The sequence below is a fragment of the Octodon degus genome, unplaced genomic scaffold (genome assembly GCF_000260255.1).
Source record: "Octodon degus isolate 3935 unplaced genomic scaffold, OctDeg1.0 scaffold00136, whole genome shotgun sequence".
In the NCBI taxonomy this organism is placed as follows: Eukaryota; Metazoa; Chordata; class Mammalia; order Rodentia; family Octodontidae; genus Octodon; species Octodon degus.
In genome coordinates, this window is record NW_004524712.1 from 1,255,338 (window position 1) to 1,261,409 (window position 6,072).

The 6,072-nt window shown below is 43.2% G+C and overlaps 1 protein-coding gene across 3 annotated transcripts in view; it reads right to left on the minus strand.

The window, feature by feature from the left end:
* The window catches only part of Tmem218 (transmembrane protein 218), a 20,159-nt gene that overhangs the window by 10,066 nt on the left and 4,021 nt on the right, over positions 1-6,072 (minus strand). The window contains exon 1 of one of the 3 annotated variants that reach the window (XM_023701492.1): positions 1,135-1,226. The exons of the other annotated variants lie outside the window; for them this stretch is intronic. The gene's annotated coding sequence lies outside the window, so the exon portion shown is untranslated. Of the gene's footprint in view, positions 1-1,134; positions 1,227-6,072 lie in introns of those variants that run through there. 3 annotated transcript variants of the gene reach the window in all.

A 6,072-nucleotide genomic window follows, 5' to 3' on the forward strand; every position in this document is an offset into this window, starting at 1 on the left:
TTTTTGCAGAACCGGGGATTGAACTCAGGCCCTTGCGCTTGCCAGGGAAGTGCATATTCCACTGAGCCATCTCCCTGGCCCCAAGAATATCTACATTTTTGTAGAACAGATCTCCAACAAAGCCTCAAAATAGACAAAGCCAAAATTGACCCAAGCACTACAATAAACGAACACACCCAGAGATCTATTGGAAAGTTTTAGTACACTTGTATCAAATATGATAGTTAAAGCAAATAAAAGCAAAAGTATACAAGTGAGGTGGCACACCCTTATTGTCCCAGCACTGAGGGAGGGTGAGGCAGGAGAATCACAAGTTTGAGGCCAGCCTGGGTAACTTAGCAAGATCTTGTCTTGAAATAAAAAATTAAAGGGCTAGGGATACAGCTCAGTGTTAGACTGCCCCTAGGTTCAACCTCCAGTACTGAAAAAAGATAGGAAAAAGAACAGCACAAATATTAACAAAGAGCTAGCCAAGGGTGGTGGCGCATGCTTATAATCTCAGCACTAGGGAGACTGAGGCAGGAAGATCCTTGCAAGTTCAAGACCAGCCTGGGCTACAAAATGAGCTCAAGGCCAGTTTGAACTGCATAGGGAGGAGATACGGTCTGAAAAAGACCAAAAAAATAAATAAATAAATAAACAACAACCACCACCAAATATTGACAAAGAAAACATCTGAATGACCAATACATAAAATGCAGCTCAACTTAATTAGCAGTCAAAAAATGCAAATAAAACCCCAAATTTAGTACCTCTGTACACCCACCAGAATAGCTTCAATGAACATGACAACACAAAAGGTTAACAATAAATAAATAAATAAAACCCTCACACACTGCTGGTAAGAGTATAAACTATTACAATTGCTTTGAAGGCTTGGTAATATCCATTAGCTGAATCTGCACACACCCTAGACCCACCTCTTTTATTCCTAGGAGTACTCCTGACAGAAATGCATAGACAAAAATTATCAAAAGATATGTACGGACATTCATTGCTCCTTCCCATTTGAGAAAGACGTATCTCCCTGCTTCCTGTTACCTCGATTTCATTTTGCACTTCATCCAGTACTGGCTTCTCATGTAAGGGAAACCACACAATGGTTAAGCTTGTAGGTCCACCCGGTTCACTTACCATTATGGTCTCAAAGTACATCTGTTTTCCTACAAATGACTCAAGTTTTTCTTTATGGCGGAGCGGTATTCCACTGTGTGCAAATACCATATTTTCTTTAACCATCTGGATGGACATAAGAGAGAGGGGAGCAGAGAGAGAAAGGGTACGAAAAAAGGAACTAAGATGTGTCTCATACTTGTACCAACTCCACGTGAGGATGTAAACATATGTACTGTCAACATGTACTAATAAAAAAATAACTCACTGCAACCCTTTTGAAATAGTCACAAAAGGAAACAGCTCACATATCCACCAAAAGAATGATAAGTGTGGTATCTGCACACAATCTGTTCATCAACACAATGATATAAAGGAATGAGAGCGAGCCTATCACTGTATCCAGCGATGCAGGTGTTTACTGCAAAATTATTAAGTAAAAACGATAGAGGCAAAAGAGTCCATACTGTAAGGTTTATTTATATAATGTTTAAAAAACAGGCCAAACTACTCTGGGTGGCCTAGAAGTCACGAGCATGCTCAGCCTGCAGAGCACAGTGGCCAGAGGAAGTGCTGGTGCGCTGATTGTGTGTTTTCTTTTCTTTTTCTTTGGTGGAACCGGGGATTGAACTCAGACCCCTGCGCTTGCCAGGGAAGCGCTTATTCTACTGAGCCATCTCCCCGACCCGAGTTACTTTTCTTGTTGCTGAGACAAAATACCCTACACCCACAAGCTGAAGGAGGAGCTCATAGTTTGCAGAGGTTCTAGTCCATAGTCGGCTGGTATGGCTGAGGGGCATCACGGAGGAGATACAGTCCAGGACAGAGTGGGCAGAGGCAGCAGGAATGAGCAGCCTCCCGTCCCCTGTACCACACCCAGGCGTGAGCCTTGTGAGTGGCGCCGCCCACACCCACGGTGGGCCTTCCCCTTATCCGCAGCCAGAACTACACCAATCAGCGGACTTGGTTTAGTACCACAGGCCTTTAATCTCCTAGCACATACCCTAGATCCAGCCATCTCTGGGAAGCCCGTGTGTGAAGCTTTGGAGGACATGGAGCCCTGAGGCACACCACTGCTGCGACGCTGCGTCCTGACCTGGGTAGTGCTCACCTGGCTTTGTTCCCTTTTGTAAGCTGTATCTAGCCATACACTTAGGACTTGGGAGGTTTCTGTGTGTTACACTTCATTAGAAAGTTTAAAGAATCTTAAGAGGCCTATCAGCCAAATGCAATATAGACCCAGTTTGAGTCTTGATTTAAACAAAGCACTCATAAAACCCTTTTATGACTGGCGAAATTTGAACAGGCTGAGTATCTGATGTTAAGTGAAAAAGGTTTTTTTTTTAACATTGAATTTTTTATGGTATACATATATACAGATGCAAATATGAAACATTACCAGTAAAAGAAACTGCAGAACTTAAAAGGAGGTTAGCGTGAAATAAGGCTGCTCTTGGGCTTGTTACTGAAGCTGGGCCACGGGCATGTGGATGCTGGCTCTGGTGTTTTCTGTATCTTAGAATATATTTGAATCTTCATAGTAAAAAGGTGTCATAGTTTATGTCTCACTAAAGCTTCACATGCTTGTAGGTGGGGCTTCGGGGAGCTTGGGCGACACTCACACGGGATTAGCCCACCGATGGGCACCCAGCTGGGCAGGACGAGGGGGCCGGCCAGGAAGCTCACAGCTCTCCTTGAACTCTGCTTCCTGCGGGGCAGCCCAGGAGCTGCTGCCCTGCCCCTCCCCCTTTGCCAGGCCTCCTGCCTCAGAATGGCCAACTAAGAGTTGAAGCCCCACAAACCGTGAGGAATATGAGCCTCTCTCCCTTAAACTTGTGGATACTGGGTGTTTTGTCCTAGCAACGAGAAAGTAACTAAGACAAAAGATATACGTAGATGTATGTAAATACAAATAAATGTAACATAAGATTTGTAAGATTTTTGTAGCTAAAATTATAAAACTTTATTCAAAGACACTTTATTTATTTATTTATTTATTTATTTATTTTTTGGTGGAACCGGGGATTGAACTCAGGCCCTTGTGCTTGCCAGGCAAGCCCTTATTCTACTAAGCCATCTCCTCGACCCCTGACATTTTACTTTAAAAGTACGTGCACAGAACAATAAAGCAGCCCTAATTAGAGAAAAGAAACCCATAGGCCTAGATGGTTTAATGACAAGCTCTCAATTTTCTTGAATCTGTAAGTTTAATGTGATTCTAACCAAAATCTTAAGGTTTTTTTTTTTTTTTTGGAACATGAAAACAAATCCTAAATTCATATGAAAACGTAAAAAGCCAAGAATAGCCAGAACAATTTTGAGAACTAGGATGGCAACTCGCCTGACTTGTTACCAACTGCTGCAAGATACGTTATGAAAGCAAGGTAATTAAAGCAGTGTGACGATGGCTCAGGACACGTGGGCCGGCGCGTCGAACCCAGACCCGGAACGGGTCTGTGCATCTGGGAGAACTTGATGGGCAAGGAGGTGGCTGCGACGCACCGGGCGGAGGACTGCAGGACGGTGGTGGGACCAACGATCATCCAACCGGAAAATAATACAATCCAACCTCTACTCTGTATCATATTCAGAAGCCAATTTTAAATGGAAGTAATTTATGATGAAATAGCATATGTTTAAATACACAAATGTTCAGGCTGACTACACTAGAATACATAATGAGGTACAGTAGTCAGATGCTTGCACCTAAACTTAGAATCCCACAAACGCAAGCGCTACAAATGCAGACTATGCAGGTGTGTTGTGCTGGCAACTCAAATACCACGAGCTGTGCTGCCTTCGGTTCTGTGATTTTTCTAGAGTGAGGAACAACTCTTGTGAAAGCTCCAAACCACAAATTAGTATAATTTCCCCTTGATTTACATTAGAGTTACATTCCTGGAAATTTTACTATATTAAATTGTGCCAAAAAATACATTATGTTAATACAAGAAAGAGTCAAGTTCTAGGCCCAGATAATTATAAATGAATATCCTATGGTGCACTCAGAAGCTGTACAGGATACAGGGTAATTCTGCGCCTGAGGATTGTTCCATCCGCCACAGAATACCTAGCATCCCCAGTCCTGCTCTGTAAACCCCAGGACTCCCTTTCCAGTCACAGTCACAACTAAGTATGCCTCCCAATTCCAAAGTGCCCGCCAGGCCCGGTACCACCACTCGGGAAGTTCCGTCTGAGAAAAACTGTTATAGTAAAGATGCACATACGAAGATTGCCACTATAGCTCTGTTAATAGTAAGAAAAATTAAAAATTAAAAAGCAGAAAAAAGCCAAATGAAATGTTCATCAATAAGGGAACAGATACAACATACACCGATAATGAACATTTAAAATGAATAACCTTAGGGCTGGGGAGATAGCTCGGCGGCATAAGCGCCTACCTAGCAAGCGCAAGGTCCCTACTGAGTTTTATGACACTGTTGCTTTCTTTTTTTGTTTGTTTTTGCGGAACTGGGGATTGAACTCAGGTCCTTGCACTTGCCAGGCAAGCTCTTATTCTACTGAGCCATCTCCCTGGCCCTCCCTACTGAGTTTGATCCCCGTTGCGCATGCCATGCTGGCCCTGGAACCCCACGTGTGATGTGCTGACCCTGAAACTGGGTGTGAGAGAGCAGGCCTGTAATCCCAGCACTAGGGAGGCTGAGACAGGAGGATCACCATGAGTCCAGACTGCATAGCGAGACCCGGTACCTAACAAAAGAATAAGCTTCATATTTACATAGTGACACAAACATACCTTAAAAATAATATGATAAAAGTGCAAAATGAAAGCCATAGTATACCTTTATCTGTCTTTTAAAATTAATAGAAAATCTAAATTATATACACTGCCTGTGATTTATATACATAGAGCAAAAGTATGGAAACACTGGAAATGAAAGATGTGCACATTCAGGAGAGTACTTGCCTCTGCGGAGGAGTGGGAGCAGGAAAGGGAACAGAAAGGATCTGAGCGAAATTTGTGGTCTTTTGTTTCTTTAAAATGAAAAACTGCAAGGGGCCAGGGAGATGGCTCAGTAGAATAAGCGCTTGCCTGGTAAGCACAAGGGCCTCAGTTCAATCCCTGGTTCCGCAAAAAAAGAAAAAAGAAAAACTGCAGCAGGTGTGCCAGAACACTAATATGTATTAGTCTGATTGGCAAAGCGTAGCTATTTATCATACGAGCCAGTGTAATATTCTCTAGATTTTAGATATTTGAAATAATTCTTAATTATTAAAAGGATGTACAGTAAGGAGGTGCAAGTGAACTGGCACTTGCTACTATTCATCTTGTCAGTCTCCCACAGCTGCTTACACGCTCTGGAGACAGGCAGCTTCCACACAGTGACGGCTCTAATGCAATAAACAGCTCCAGGCTCTTCTAAAGACATGATCACTTGATAACCAAATCATGCATTTTCTTACTAAGAAAAGAAAGGGAGGTGTGGAGATAGTATAGAATGCTGTTCCAGAGACGCAAACACCTGGTCATTTTATGTTAATTCAAAGTGAGGACAATAGTTATACTGTTCCATTATTAGCATAGTGATATTATATATTCAGATTGAATAAAAAGCAAAAACTGTTCTTACTGAATACTCAGTACTACTTCTTTGTGTGTGTGGCCGGCTCAGCCCACCCTGGAGGTGGGGATGGCCAGCATATGGTGCCAGTGGGATCGAACTGTGGTCCCTGAGCTTTGCCTACGCTTGCCTAAGTAGGCGCTTTAGCGCACTGAGATATCTCGCCAGCCCACTCAGTACTACTTCTAATCTTCTTTGAAAACTGATGGTTTAGCCAACCTGATTTCAAAAGTCAGTCCAGGGCTGGTGAGATGGCTCCGTGGTCTAAAGCACCTACTTAAAACAAGCTAAGCTAAGCAAAGCACAGGGACCGCGGTTCAATCCCCCAGCACCACATGCCAGCCAGCCCCGCCCCCTGGTGGGCTGAGCTGGCCAC